General features: G+C 45.9%; 1 pseudogene across 1 annotated transcript; it reads left to right on the top strand.

Moving 5' to 3' along the window:
• Positions 1 to 339: 339 nt before the first annotated feature.
• On the top strand, positions 340 to 14,217 carry LOC309601980 (uncharacterized protein KIAA1958-like; annotated as a pseudogene). Its single transcript has 2 exons — positions 340 to 403; positions 13,175 to 14,217. The product of its transcript is annotated as an uncharacterized protein KIAA1958-like (transcript).
• Positions 14,218 to 16,109: the final 1,892 nt, after the last annotated feature.

The raw sequence follows: 16,109 nt of genomic DNA, 5'->3' as shown, positions 1-16,109 counted from the left end.
TGATGTCGTATCTCTGGGACTGGGCCAAAGCATCTAGCTCCTCTTGCTTGTTCCTCAGGCTGTGCGCATTTGTGTAGAAACACTTCAAGTGCGGTTCATTGTGCCCGTTGCCTCGTGGAGCAGCCTGAGGAATCTCACTAGCATGCAGCTCCTCAAGCTTTGGCGTGCAATCCCGTTGCTCGTCGCTGACTAGCCGGGTATTGTCCCTTTCCCCCTTCCAATGTAGTTTAAAGCTCTGTCAATCAGCCCTGCTAGCTCCTGAGCAAAAACCCTTTTCCCCTTCTGAGAAAGGTGCGTCCCATTGGATGTCAGTAGACGTGGGGATGAGTAGACCACCCCATGATCGAAAAACCCAAAGCTCCGCCGATGACACCAGCCTCGGAGCCACGTGTTGATCAGCTGGGTAATCTGAATCTCCATCCTTTATTGGATGCGGGGGGAAACATAGTGACAAAGGACGAGGAAAAGGCTGAGGTACTTAATGCCTTCTTTGCCTCAGTCTTTAATAGTCAGATCAGTTGTTCTCGGGGCACCCAGCCCCCTGAGCTGGAAGACAGGGACAGGGAGCAGAATGAAGCCCCCATAATTCAAGGGGAAATGGTTAGTGACCTGCTACACCACGTAGACACACACAAGTCTATGGGGCCGGATGGGATCCACCCAAGGGTACTGAGGGAGCTGGTGGAAGTGCTCACTGAGCCGCTTTCAATCATCTATCAGCAGTCCTGGTCAACCGGGGAGGTCCCAGTTGACTGAAGGCTAGCAAATGTGATGCCCATCTACAAGAAGGGCCAGAAGGAGGATCCGGGAAACTGCAGGCCTGTCAGCCTGACCTCGGTGCTGGGGAAGGTTATGGAGCAGATCCTCTTGAGTGCCATCACGCGGCACGTATGGGACAATCAGGGGATCAGGCCCAGTCAGCATGGGTTTATGAAAGGCAGGTCCTGCTTGACCAACCTGATCTCCTTCTATGACAAGGTGACCCGCTTAGTGGATGAGGGGAAGGCTGTGGATGTTGTCTACTTAGACTTTAATAAGGCCTTTGACACCGTTTCCCACAGCATTCTCCTGGAGAAACTGGCTGCTCATGGCTTGGACGGGCATACTCTTTGCTGGGTAAAAAACTGGCTGGATGGCCGGGCCCAAAGAGGTGTGGTGAATGGAGTCAAATCCAGTTGGCGGCCGGTCACAAGTGGTGTTCCCCAGGGCTCAGTATTGGGGCCAGTTCTGTTTAATATCTTTATCAATGATCTGGACGAGGGGATCGAGTGCACCCTCAGGAAGTTTGCAGATGACACCAACTTGGGCGGGAGTGTTGATCTGCTGGAGGGTAGGAAGCCCCTACAGAGGGATCTGGACAGGCTGGATCGATGGACTGAGGCCAATTGTATGAGGTTCAACAAGGCTCAGGGCCGGGTCCTGCACTTGGGTCACAACAACCCCAGGCAACGCTACAGGCTGGGGGAGGAGTGGCTGGAAAGCTGCCTGGCAGAAAAGGACCTGGGAGTGTTGGATGACAGCCGGCTGAATATGAGCCGGCAGTGTGCCCAGGTGGCCAAGAAGGCCAATGGCATCCTGGCTTGCATCAGGAATAGTGTGGCCAGCAATACCAGGGAGGTGATAGTGCCCCTGTACTCGGCACTGGTGAGGCCGCACCTCGAGTACTGTGTTCACTTTTGGGCCCCTCACTACAAGAAGGACATTGAGGTGCTGGAGCGTGTCCAAAGGAGGGCAACGAGGCTGGTGAAGGGTCTAGAGAACAAGTCTTATGAGGAGTGGCTGATGGAACTGGGGTTGTTTAGCCTGGAGAAGAGGAGGCTGAGGGGAGACCTTATCGCTCTCCACAACTACCTGAAAGGAGGTTGTAGTGAGGTGGGGATCGGTCTCTTCTCCCAAGTGGAAATTTCCCAAGTAAATGGCCTCAAGTTGCACCAGGGGAGGTTTAGGTTGGATATTAGGAAAAACTTCTTCATTGAGAGGGTGGTCAAGCATTGGAACAGGCTGCCCAGGGAGGTGGTTGAGTCTCCATCCCTGGAGGTATTTAAAAGACGGGTAGATGTGGTGCTTAGGGACATGGTTTAGTGGTGGACTTGGCAGTGCTAGGTTAACGGTTGGACTTGATGATCTTAAAGGTCTTTTCCAACCTTAACGATTCTATGATTCTATGATTTCAGACAGCCCTCAGAAACCTTACACTTTGACAGATAACCCATCCCATATACCAGTCACTTGCATAATTCTTAAATACATGTGACTATTTATTGTTCTAATACATAGTAAAATAGCCATAGATATATACATAAACCATACATCCACAATTGCATCCAAAAAACTCTAGCCCATATCACCTCTTGCAGGAATTAGTCAATGTCATTTCTGGTATGGCAGAATGGCATAACGGAGTATAGCATATGAGTAAATGGCAGGAGAAGCCATTTACTCATATGCTATTGGGAAGAACAAATTATTTTTATGGAAATGAAAATACAAACCAGGCCGGAAAAGTTTGACCATATGATTACAGCATAAAGATAATAGCCATATTCTGAGCAGCAGGGAGGTGTGTGTACATTCTATGTATTTGTGCATGGCTAGAAAACAGTTTGAAAGTCCTGAATTTATTTGAATACACTACAAAATGCAGTCTATTCAATTAAGTTATAGTAAAGCATGTTTAAATATGTGTTCCAGGACATTCAAAACCAAGTTGTTCCATGAACAAGAGACTAATGAAGCCTGATTTCCTATGAGTATGAGTTCCTGATCTCTTAACCTCTTTTCAGTGCAGAATTCCCAGTTACCTCCCATGTTCCTTGGGGCCCTCCAAGCTGACACAAGTATGAACATGCTGTGGCTAGTCTGGAGTTATGTGGGTGTTCTTTGGTCAACAAGGGCATGCATGCAGCTGCCAAGCAGAGTATCTCACGCCTGAGTTCTCTGGCCTTTCCCTCAGTTGAGACACATTCGCATCTCTGTCCTCTGCCCAGCTGTTGATTCTTCTCCAAACTTGTATAACTTTGCATGTTAGAAATTAGAAATAACTGCAAAGGTTGAAGCTAAGTTCAAATGCATTATTTTTTTGGGAGTGTGAGAAGGAGAGAGACAGACTGGCAGCACAGGCTCAAGCTAGAAAAGCAGGTTAAAAAAAAGCACCTTTAAAACTCTGTGAGTGTAACGCTTAACCCTTTCTTGAGAATCTTGTAAACAGCTGGTTGTTAGATTCTCATCTGTGAACTGGTGAAAACAAAGGATATATGTGTGTTGAAAATGTGCACTGATACTGATGAGATAAGGTAGTAAATTGTGAGCTCTTTGAATTGAGTTCATGTTCTGCACAGCTTGCTTCATTCATATTGGGGAAAGGAAAGAAAATTGTTCAAGTTGGGCAAAATCACCAAACAGAATTTCAGAAACAAAAGTGCAAGTTTTGTAACAAGGCTGTTTGGGTTCTATTACTCTGCTAAATAAGAGGGGGAAGGGGAGAAAAGGTGTTAACATGTTACCCATTACATCTGCAGCAGACAGAACAGGAAAAAAATCCACCTTTTGATTCACTACTCTAGGCATTGTAATAAAATAGAGGGGGAAATGTCTGAAGTCGCTAATAAACAATATATCAACTAAGCACTGTCAGGCTTTGTAGAATGCTCCACAGCACAATTTATTTAATTAATTGTACCCACGTGAACTTCATGCTCCTAAGTCTGAAATTGCAATCACATTCTAAAGTTGATTTAAGAATATGCTTTGGCCAAGACCAAAGTGCAGCCTACTATAATGTCGTGGTTTAACCCCAGCCAGCAACTATGCACCACACAGCCGCTCGCTCACTCCCCCCCCCCGGTGGGGTAGGGGAGAAAATTGGAAGGGTGAAAGTCAGAAAAACTCGTGGGTTGAGATAAGAACAGTTTAATAATTGAAGTAAAATGAAATAGAATAGTAGTAGTAGTAGTAATAATAATATAATACAATAATAATATACAAAGCAAGTGATACACGACACAATTGCTCACCACCCACCGACGATGCCCAGCCCGTTCCCGAGCAGCGATCGCTTCCCCCCCAGCCAGCTCGCCTCAGTTTATATACTGGGCATGATGTCATATGGTATGGAATAGCCCTTTGGCCAGTCTGGGTCAGCTGTCCTGGCTGTGCCCCCTCCCAGCTTCTTGTGCACCTGGCAGAGCATGGGAAGCTGAAAAGTCCTTGACTAGTGTAAGCACTACTTAGCAACAACTAAAACATCAGTGTGTTTATCAACATTATTCTCATCCTAAATCCAAAACACAGCACTATACCAGCTACTAGGAAGAAAATTAACTCTATCCCAGCTGAAACCAGGACATATAATTAATATAGTATTTATTACATACTCCTTTGTTTCTCTGGTGTCCCAGTTAGAGTGCCTCATTCAGAAGCAGTCAGATACAATTAGATTTCAGATAATGAGAATCCTCATCGGTTTTTCATCTACTTCTTTGTTGTTGTTCTTATTTTTACATTACTTTCTTCATATTCTCTGTTCTCTTCCCCTCCCCTTTATCCCCCGCTGTGGTGGGTTGACCTTGGCTGGCCGCCAGGTGCCCACTGAGCCGTTCTATCACTCCTCCTCCTCAGCTGGACAGGGGGAGAAAAATACGATGACGAAAGGCTGGTGGGTCGAGATAAGGACAGGGAGATCACTCAGCAATTACCGTCAGGGGCAAAACAGACTCAATTTGGGGAAATTAATTTAATTTATTACCAATCAAAGCAGAGTAGGATAATGACAAATAAGAACAAATCTAAAACCACCTTCCCCCCCACCCCTCCCTTCTTCCCGGGCTCAGCTTCACTCCCGAATTCTCTACCTCCTCCCCCTGAGCAGCACAAGGGGACGGGGAATGGGGGTTGCGGTCAGTTCATCACACGTTGTCTCTGCTGCTCCTTCCTCCTCACGCTCTTCCCCTGCTCCAGCATGGGGTCCCACTCACGGGAGACAGTCTTTCAGAAACTGCTCTAGCATGGGTCCTTTCCATGGGGTGCAGTCCTTCAGGAACAGACTGCTCCAGCGTGGGTCCCCCACGGGGTCACAGGTCCTGCCAGAAGACCTGCTCCAGCGTGGGCTCCTCTCTCCACAGGGCCACAGGTCCTGCCAGGAGCCTGCTCCAGCACGGGCTTCCCACAGGGTCACAGCCTCCTTCAGGCACATCCACTTGCTCCAGCATGGGGTCCTCCACAGGTTGCAGGTTGATATCTGCTCCACCATGGACCTCCATGGGCTGCAGGGGGACAACCTGCCTCACCATGGTCTTCACCATGGGCTGCAGGGGAATATCTGCTCCAGTGCCTGGAGCACCTCGTCCTCCCCCTCTTTATTCCCTGACCTTGGTGTCTGCAGGGCTGTTTCTCTCACATATTCTCACTCCTCTCTCCCAGCTGCTGCTGTGCAACAGTTTTTCCCCCTTCTTAGATATGTTATCACAGAGGCGCTACCACCGTCGCTGATTGGCTCAGCTTTGGCCAGCGGCGGGTCCCTCTTGGAGCCGTCTGGAACTGGCTCTGTCGGACATGGGGGAAGCTTCTGGCATCTTCTCACAGAAGCCACCGCTGTAGCCCCCCCGCTACCAAAACCTTGCCACGTAAACCCAATACACCTGCTTGTAATTCTGTGGTGGATTGACCCCAGCCAGAAGCTAAGCTCCCACACAGTTGCTCGCTCACTTCCCACCCCCCAGTGGGATGGGGGAGAGAATAGGAAGAGCAAAAGCAAGAAAGCTCAGGGGTCAAGATAAAAATAGTTCAAGTGAAGGTAAGAGGAAAAAAACCAAGTGATGTAAAGGCAATCACTACCTCCCACCAGCAGACCGATGCCCAACCAGTCCCGGAGCAACAGCTCCTTTGGAAAGACTACCCCCCCAGTTTTATTGCTGAGCGAGACATTATATGGCATATGTGGTGGGTTGACCTTTGCTGGCTGCCAGGTGCCCGCCAAGCCACTCTCTCACTCCCCCTACTCAGCAGGACAGGGGGAGAAAATAAGATGAACAACTTGTGGGTTGAGATAAAAGCACTTTAATAAAGCAAAGCAAAGGCCACACGCAGAAGCAAAGAAAAGCAAAAAGTGTTATCCTCTGCTTCCCATCAGTAAGTGATGTCTAGCCATTTCCTGGAAAGTAGGGCCTCAGTACACGTAGCGGTTGCTTCAGAAGACAAGCGCCTTAATAACGAATGCCCCCCCCCCCCCTTTCCCTTTCCCACAGCTTTTATTGCTGAGCATGATGTCATATGATATGGAATATCCCTTTGGTCAGTTTGGGTCAGCTGTCCTGGCTGTGTCCCCTCCCAACCTCTTGCCCACCCCTAGCATACTTGTTGCGTGGGCAGAGTGGGAAAAAGATAAGGCCTTGACGCTGTGTAAGCACTGTTCAGCAACAGCTTAAAACATTGGTGTGTTATCAACACTGTTTTAGTCACAAATCCAAAACACAGCACCATATGAGCTGCTATGAAGAAAGTTAACTCTATCCCAGCCAGACCCAGTACAGTTTCCTAACTCTACTTCTCAGCTACTGTCCGGAGCGCGTTTGAATCACGCACAGGTAAATTATGTAGTCCTGACCCTTCCCTTTGAGATCTATTGCATTGCTTTCACCAGTATGCTTATTAAAATTAGACACCTAAGTTCGCAAATGCAGCCACAGTAAAAGTATTGCAGTGCCTTAGATGAAAACATGATAAACCTCTGGTGACACAGGGTGGGATGTAGAGACGAGACTAAACCATATTTGTGTCCTGTCTCCCAGTCCTCTCCCACAGGGCTTGTTAGAGCATACAGGAAATAGGTAGTGATACTGCATAGTGGTTACCTGGTTTGGCCCATAGCAATAAAGGGACAAAAAGGGAGGGACAACCTGCTTCACCATGGTCTTCTCCATGGGCTGCAGGGGAATCTCTGCTCTGGCACCTGGAGCACCTCCTCCCCCTCCTTCTTCCCTGACCTTGGTGTCTGCATCATTGTTTCTCTCACATTTTTCTCACTCCTCTCTCCCTCAGCTGCTGCGCAGGGTTTTCTACCCTTTCTTAAATATGTTTTTACAGGGGCACTACCAACGTTGCTGATTGGCTCATCTTTGGCCAGCAGTGGGTCTGTCTTGGAGCTGGCTGGAACTGGCTCTATCTGACATGGGGACAGCCCCTGTTCTCTTCTCACAGAGGCCACCCCTGTAGCCCCCGCCCCCGCTACTAAAACCTTGCCACATAAACCCAGTACAGTACCCAGACGCATTAGTTCTTGAGTATTTAAGTGGACACTATCTTCTCCAAGGTCCCATACTCGCAATAACCCCTGTCCCAGCCTTTCTCCCGTCTTTGGCCGTTATAGAATAGAACAGTTCCAGTTGGAAGGGACCTACAACAACCGTCTAGTCCAACTGCCTGACCACTTCAGGGCTGACCAAAAGTTAAAGCATATTATTAAGGGCATTGGCCAAATGCCTCTTAAACACTGACAGGCATGGGGCATCGACCACCCCTCTAGGAAGCCTGTTCCAGTGTTTAACCACTCTCTCGATAAAGAAATGTTTCCTAACATTTCATGCCAGTGATGATTGGCCAATGCGCCAATCTATCTAGATCCCTCTGCAAGGCCTCTTGTCCCTCGAGAGAGTCAACAGCACCTCCCAGTTTAGTATCATCAGCAAACTTGCTAATGGTGCATTCAACTCCTGCATCCAGATCATTGATAAAAATATTGAACAGAACTGGCCCTAGAATTGAGCCCTGAGGAACACTGCTAGTGAATGGCCGCCAGCCAGATGTATCCCCATTCACTACAGCCCTTTGAGCCCTGCCCTTCAGCCAGTTCTTCACCCAGCGTACCGTGTACCTGCTCATTTCACAGTTGGACAACTTGTCCAGAAGGATACTGTGAGGGACAGTATCAAAAGCCTTACTAAGATCCTGAAAAACTACATCCACCGCCTTCCCTTCATCCACTAGGCGGGTGACCTTATCGTAGAAGGATATCAGATTATGTTTTCACCAAATCTTGCAACTCATTTTGTGTAATTGCGCAGAGACAGTGTGCTGGCAGGCCCCCGGGGGCCCCTTTGCTTTGTTAAGCACTGACAGACAGATGAAAATGCTGTTGCTGCACTCATCCTCTGACCCCTCTGTCCATGCCTCATCACCAGAGTTCCAGAGGTCTCAGTTCCACCATTCTCCCCGCTGGCAAATGGCTCATACCTCAGCAATGTCATTCCTGGTCCCCTCCATGTGCCCTGCCCCCCCCCCCCCCCCTTAACTGGGTTTACCTGCTCAGCTATTTGCTGCACGAGTACAAGACAGATGTGGACATGGTGGAGCAAGTCCAGCGGAGGCTGCCAATATGATTTGGGGCTGGAGCACATGACATATGAGGAGAAGCTGAGGGAGCTGGGTTTGTCCAACCTTAAGGAGAGAAGATGAAGGGGAGATTTAATTGCTTTCTTTGAATACCTAATAGGAGGGTGTAGAGAAGATGGATTCAGACTTCTTGGAGATGCACTGGCATAGGAAGAGAGGCAATGAACACAAGTTGCAACATGGGAAATTCCAATTAAATATAAGCAGAAAATTTTTCCTTGTGAGGATAGTCAAATACTGAAACAAGGTTGCCAAGAGTCTCTGGGATCTCCACCCTTGGAGATATCAAAACTTTGACTGGACGAGGCCCTAAGCAACCTGATCTAGTTGACCCTGCTTTGAGCAGGGGGATTGACTAGAGATCTCTAGAGATTCCTTCCAACATATATAATTACGTGATTCTATGGCAAAGAAAGTTGCACTTAATTTGGTCTTAAGAATTTCTAAAGTTTCAGGATGGATTTGTTTGTTCCAAATATGTCCTTCACCTCAAAATATCTGATTGTTTTCCTTTTTGTTGGGGTTGGTGGGGAAAGCAAGTTTCTGAAGTTTCTAAATAAATTATTATTGTTGGATATTAATTAATTGCATTAAATATTCTTGATTTAAGGCTTTCTGTGTTGTGTGTGTAGGAGATGCCCAAAGTCAACCCTTATCAGACAGTGAGGGAGTACAAGTATCAGAATTATCTTACAAGTGCTGAGCTCTCTCTGATTAAATGGTCTCTTAATCTCAGAGTAGTTTTGCGTAGGCTGAGATACACTTGTATCTCAGTCTTACTATCTCACCCTCCCTTTTCCATGGAAGAAGCAAGAATGATTTTCAAATGGTTCTCTTTATGACAGAACAAAGAGCCAGATAACTATCTTCTGAATTTTGCATTGATAAAGACCACTGATTTCCTGGGGCTGGCCTAGCCTTTATGCTGGCTGTTAGCAAATATATAGATAACTTTTTGTACAGCAATGCCATCCAGCCATTCCAGACAGGCAAGCCACACTGCTGTGTCAGGCCAGGGCATTGCTGCTGTTCCTGTGCTGCTGTACTGGACAGGCTGGAACTCCAGTGTGAACTCGAGTCGAAGGGACTGTGACCTGTGGATAAGTCCACGTGGGAGCAGGTGCACCCCGAAGTGTCTGTGGCTGTGGATATGTCCACGCTGCAGCAGGTACACCTTGAAGCATCAGTGGCTGCGCATGAGGTCATGCTGGAGCACCTCAAAGTGTCTGTCGGCGTGGATAAATCCACGACACAGCAGGTGCACCCCTAAGGAGGGACTGTGGCCCATGGATAAGGCCACGCTGGAGCAGGTACGCCCCTGAAGGGATTGCGGCCCATGGATAGGGCCATGCTGGAGCAGGTACACCTCAAAGCGACTGTGGCTAAGTCCAGGCTGCAGCAGGTATATCCCTAATGAGACTGTGGCCCGTGAATAAGTCCACACCAGAGAAGGTAAACCCCTAAGGGGCTGTGGTCCGTGGATAAGCCCACGCCAGAGCAGGGGAAAGGGGAGGAGTTTGTTGCAATGTTAAACCCTATGGCCTGGTCCAAAGGGACCAGGGGTGGAGATTGTAATGGATATACATTTAAACTGTTGTAACCCGTGATTTGAGTTGCATGTTATAGGAAGCACTATAGCAGGAACCACCCGGACCAATGGAGGACGAGCCTCACAAGAAGCAATGCAAGTGCAGCAGTGACCCGACCTGAGCTGACTTTGGTGCCCAATAACTCCATGGGTCCATGCAACACACCACCTCTCCTGTCCTGAGTGACCACCATAACAGATATAACCCAAGTCATGGACTAAATGATCTCAATGGGCATTTTATGGGCATTTTACAGGGGTGGCCCATAGACTAAGGGAATGATATCTGTGTATTATATCAAAGGACGGGAAGGGGGGTGATGGTTAATGAGGATGTATTGGATAGTGTGGGACCTGAGCATGACGTAAACGGTATGGAATAAGGGGTGGAGAATGTACTGGTTTTGGCTGGGATGGAGTTAATTTTCTTCATAGTAGCTTGTATGGTGCTATGGTTTGGATTTGTGACCAAAACAGTGTTGATAACGCACCAGTGTTTTAGTTATTGCTGAATAGTGCTTACACAGTGTCAAGGCCTTCTCCGTTTCTCACACTGCCCTGCCAGCGAGTAGGCGGGGGGGGGGGGGGGCAAGAAGTTGGGAGAGGACACAGCCAGGACAGCTGACCCCAGCTGACCAAAGGGATACTCCATACCATATGATGTCATGCTCAGCAATAAAAGCTGTGAGGAAGAAGGAGGACGGGGGAATGTTTGGAGTTATGGCGTTTGTCTTCCCAAGTAACCGTTACGCGTGATGAAGCCCTGCTTTCCTGGGAATGGCTAAACATCTGCCTGCCGATGGGAAGTAGTGAATGAACTCCTTATTTTGCTTTGCTTGCACGCGCAGCTTTTGCTTTGCCTATTAAACTGTCTTTATCTCAACCCACGAGTCTTTGCACTTTTACCCTTCTGATTGTCTTCCCCATCCCACCGGGGGGGAGTGAGCGAGTGGCTGTGTGGTGCTTAGCTGCCTACTGGGGTTAAACCATGACCCAGGCCACCCTCTATAAAGTTGTGATTGACATGTTTAAAACCAAGCCACTATATGTGCTGTTTATACAGAAACAGTATTTAAAATGTGGATTGTCAGTCAAAGTGCTGATTACATTCTGGTGCTATAATAAATGGTGGTAGGTGCACTGAACAACATACCGGAGTAAATGTTTGTTTCTGAACTTCAAACATCATTGGCTTTTTATTTCCAGCCTGTACTTAGCCATAATAATAGGATTTATCCTATGCATTGTCCAAAACGTAAGATTACATTGAAGGCTGCTAGGAGTTCTTTGATATTGTCATCAGTATTAAGGTTATCTTTTGAAATAGACTGGCTACCTTTCTTTTCCCCTTGTGTACAGTTGGTGCAAACCTCAGTGTTGCTCTGGCAGCGTTTTTTCATGTCGTCAGAAGCCTCTAAAGGTCTGGGCTGCAGACCTCCAGTTCTTTTCACTTTCCAAGGGGGATGAGAACCTCCCCAGTGGGTTCCACTGAATATTCTCCACAGACAGCTCTGTGCTGAAGATGTGGGAACTGGTCCCAGGGGATCTGAGCTCAAACCTGCTTTCTGGTCTGCCTGTATTTCTTCAGCTATATAGATGGGTGGGAGGGGAAGTTGCCCAGGTGTGTGATTATTCCCCTCTCCTATCACCTAAAGTGTGTGTACCAGATGAGATGGTGCAAATGGGCTAGGGGAGGAGATAGAGCCACCTTCCCTTCCCTGCTTTCTTCCCTACCAGCAGATCTGCTTGTGCTTTATGTTAAGTGAAGTTACAAGGCTGAATATTTTTTCTGTTGGTGAGATGTTCTGATCTTATATTGATGTGTTAGATGTGCCTATAGTAAACTGAGTAATTCCGAGCTCCTTTACTGGGTAGGGAGAGCGAACACACCTCCTTTCTGTAGAACAGGAGGAACATACAACCGTATGAACTCACAGCCCAGTGGGGATGGGCTGAAAAGCTAGGTGGCTGCTGGGAAGCGGTGTCCTGCACTCCCACTTTTATACTCTCTTGCTTCCATCCCTGGCCCTGGCAAGCTCCTACTCCACTACTGTCAAAAGGGGAATGACAGATGGTAGTTTTAGCACTCATTGTTAGGGGAATCTTCCCCTAGTTGGAACTGTTGCTTTTGGGGGCCTTAGACTCATAGAACCCCAGGTCAGAAAAGACCATGGGAGATTTCTAGTCCAACCTCCTGCTCAAAGCAAAGACAGCTATGAGATCCGACTACGTTGCTCAGGACTTAGTCCAGTCAGGTCCTGAAAACCTCCAAGGATGGAGTTGCCACAGCCTCTCTGGACCCCTTTGCCAAAGCTTGACTGTCCTCATGGTGAAAAAGCTTTTTCTTGTACCCAGGCTTAACCCCTCTTGTTTCAATTTATGCCCATTGTCTCTCATCCTCCCACCATGCACTACTGTGAAGAGCCTGACTCCATCTTCTTGATAACTTCCACATGGATATTAGAAGGCTGCTTTTAGGTTCCTCCGAAGCTTTCTCTTCTCATCACTTAACCGTAAAGACCTTTTCTCATGTTATGATCAGCCAGAAAATTAATGGTACACAAGAATCATCTTAGTGGTAACATTTGATCATTGATTAACAACTGTGGTTTGATATGTCACTGATCATAAGGACCTATGAAAATAGCCTTGTAGAGTAATATAATGTTTCCAGATTTTGATTTTTCTGCAAAATTAAAATCTTAAAAATGCACCCAATTAAAGATAATTTTTATTATAACAAATATGATGCTTTAGCTATTTTTTGTTTTTTAAAAAAAAAAAAAGGAACCAGTACAACCTCTGGTTTCACAAATGAAGCAATACAGCAATACAGAATGGGTTTATTACTTGGATTTGGCCCTGTACACAGCAGTGGAAGCCACAGAAAAAAATTTCTGTCTTGCATTTGTTCTAAAAAGCAGATTGCCTCTAATCTCAGAGTTTTCCACAAATCTCTGTGCCCTAAGTGTGCCCTAGTGACATGAGCTCATTTTGATTGTTTTTGCCATACTCTAGTAACATCATTTGTGAAACTGAAGTTGACTTTTAAATCATAAGACAGGTATGTAATAATGTTTTCCAGTGCTCTTTGTGAAATTTCCTTTTAAAAGAAAAATTATTTTGGGGAAGATGTATTGCACAAACTCACTGCTTCTTTTGTTCTGATTTTGTTTGCTTTGTTTTTTTTCCTTCTTTCAGACCAGGATGAGAGCGCAGCGGAGCTCAGGGAGCAGAACGAGAAGACCATTTGCAGTACACAGACAGCTCTCCGGAACTTCTGAGAGTTCCTCATTTCCAAGTACCCCTCTGAGACCCGAGAAATCTATGTCATCCCCTGCAAAGAGCTTGATGCCTACCTTGCTTCCTTCTTTGTGGATGCTAGACAAAAGGATGGTTCTGAATATGAGCCAAACAGCTTGGCCAACTATCAGCGTGGGCCGGAGCGGTATCTCAAAGAGCACAGGTATGGATACAGTATTACCAGGGATAAAGAGTTCAAGAGGTCCCAAGAAGCCCTGAAGCAAAAGCAGATAGAGCTAAGGTGTAAAGGAAAAGGAAACGAGCCACACAAATCCATGAAGCTTACCTTTGCTGATGAGCTTATCCTACGCAAAAGAGGTTTGTTGAGCCGATACAATCCTGAGGGTTTGCTGAACCTTGTCTGGCTAAATAACACTAAGGCGTTTGGACACTGCATGGGTTTTCATGGGTCCACCCTCAAATGGGGAGACATCTGGCTCCGGGTGACAGAGACTGGTTTGGAATACTTGGAGTGGATGGGGACAGGCAACAGTGACATGAATGCCAAAAGCAAGAGAGGAAGGACTGATTCCAGGGTGTACGCCACCCAGCACTCCCCACAGACCTGCCCAGTGCAAGACTACAAGGAATATGCACAGCGGCAGCCCCCAGCGATGCAATATGAAGATGCTCCTTTTTATCTATCCATCAAACCAGTTGTGAACTTGGCTACACTTCACCGGTACAATTGTCAAGCCCTGGGGAAAAACAAGCTTGCCAAGATGGTAAAGACAATGTGTGAGAAAGGCAACATCCCCAGCAGGAAGACCAACTACAGTGTCTACCAGAGCTGTAGTACCCTGTCAGGGGCACAGACCAATCAGCTGGTGCTGATCTGTAATAACTTGAGCCAGCAAGCTGCCCAGTCCATGGCAAGCCACTCCAATACTGGCAACTTGATAGTGTCTGCTTCCTACGACTCTTCCTCTGACACGGCTTGAAAGGGGGATTTAACTTGAATGGTGTTTTCTTTTCCTTTTTGTTTCAAGCATTGAATTTGTGCCCAATAATACACATAAAGTGTGACTGTACACTATTCCTCTACACCCCCTCTCCAGTGTTAATTCACTTTATAAATATATAAAAATATATATTTTTCTTTCTACAAATAAGTCGGTAGAAATATAGTTTAATATTGCTAACATAGTATTTATAGCATTAATACAAAAATGAAAGCTACTTATGTATTATAATTACTGCTTTTACAAAGGCAAAAATGGTTCTCAGGCAGCACAAGATAGACTGGAAATACAGTTTTAATGTGCACACATTATTGACTGTAAATCCCCAGGAAGGTTTAGATTATCAGTTGTATTTTAAAGTGCGTGTGGGGGGTTTAGCTTCTTATTTTAACAACATGACCTCCTAGACTGGAGGAGGCAAACTTATCGCTGGCTGCTGCTTCTTACCTGTTGGCTTGTTCTTGTTCAGCAAGACCAGGATCTAGGAGGTGCAATGATGTAAGTTTGTGAAATCATTTACAACAATTTTTTTTGTCTGTCTTTTTTTTTTTTTTTGGTTTGTTTCCTGAAACTCATTTATGCCAGCTGGAAAAAAAAAAATCCTAATGTTAACTAAAGACTATTTTAAACAATTCTTGTTGCTGATGATTTTCTGTGATCAAAATGTCACTGGTCTTTAGACTATGAAGTATTGTTTTGAACAATATGTGAAGGTGTAATGGCAAAAATATTCATACGAATAATTTAAACTGTTTTAGAGTGAGCACTGATCATTAGTATTTTGTTACTGTGGCTATATTCAATGTAAAATTCTACTAACATAGAATCACAGCCGCTCTTTCAACACTACAGGGAATGCAACAGTGCAGAAAAATCTGCAATCTTATCCTAAATCATACAGGAAAAAACACAGTGCCATCAAATGTCTTAAGTTGTCATTTGAAATCTACAGAAAATATAGAGTATAATTATAATTTTATATTTACTATGGGAAATGAAAAATCTGAACTGTTAAAGTGCTGGAAAATACATTGAGCTAAAATCAGCTGCACACAACCTATTATTTCCACTGGAGACAATGGAAAATTTTTTATGTGAATCTGATGGCAGAATGTGATCCTTGAAGACTTGAAATAATGACTGTTATCTTTTAAACCAATCAACTTTGCGGCATAACTGTTCTCTAAGTACAGGGAAGACACTAACAAATTTACCATTACAATTTTTACCATTATAATTTTTGACCTTTAAAATGAAGTATGATAATTTCTCCAGTAATTGGACTGACTTTATTCAACATTACAGATGAAAATGCCCCACTAAGATATCCTAGGACTGTGAAGATGAGAATTTTAACAAATCCCTTGAGGTGATCTGATACCTGTTTACGTCAATGAGTGGGTCAACCTTAGCTGAATTCCGATGGCTGTTGGATCAAACTAGAATACTGTTCTGGGGTTTTTTTTTTGGTTTTTTTTGTTTTTTTTTTCCTTCTTGCTTGTTTGTTTCTATTACTTTCCATTCTTTAGATCCACAACTCTGCGGGGAGTTTATCACTAATGGAAAAGAAAGGGTGCTCTTCAGTGATGCTGGGTGAGAGCTCAGCCATGGAGCCAGCTGCTAGAAAAGGTGTGCTCTCTGCTCCTTCCCAGTCTATACTAATCCCATAGCTTCCCCACAGCAGCTATTGCAGGATCTGCCTAGTTCGCCACCATCAGTTTTCCTGTGCTGGGTCTCTGCTTGCCTTTATGGTAGTGCCCCTCTTTCTCCTTCCTCTGCCCACCCACCCCACTTTGGTGGGGAAGAATTGCTGTTGAGCTTGTCTTGTAGAGCAAAAGAAGCCACCCCGTGGTGTAGACTCCTTGCTTCTT

This window comes from Platalea leucorodia, assembly GCF_965183815.1.
Source record: "Platalea leucorodia genome assembly, chromosome: W".
Lineage (NCBI taxonomy): Eukaryota > Metazoa > Chordata > Aves > Pelecaniformes > Threskiornithidae > Platalea > Platalea leucorodia.
Note: the sequence above shows the minus strand (reverse complement) of the source record. Positions and strands in the feature narration are given on the sequence as shown.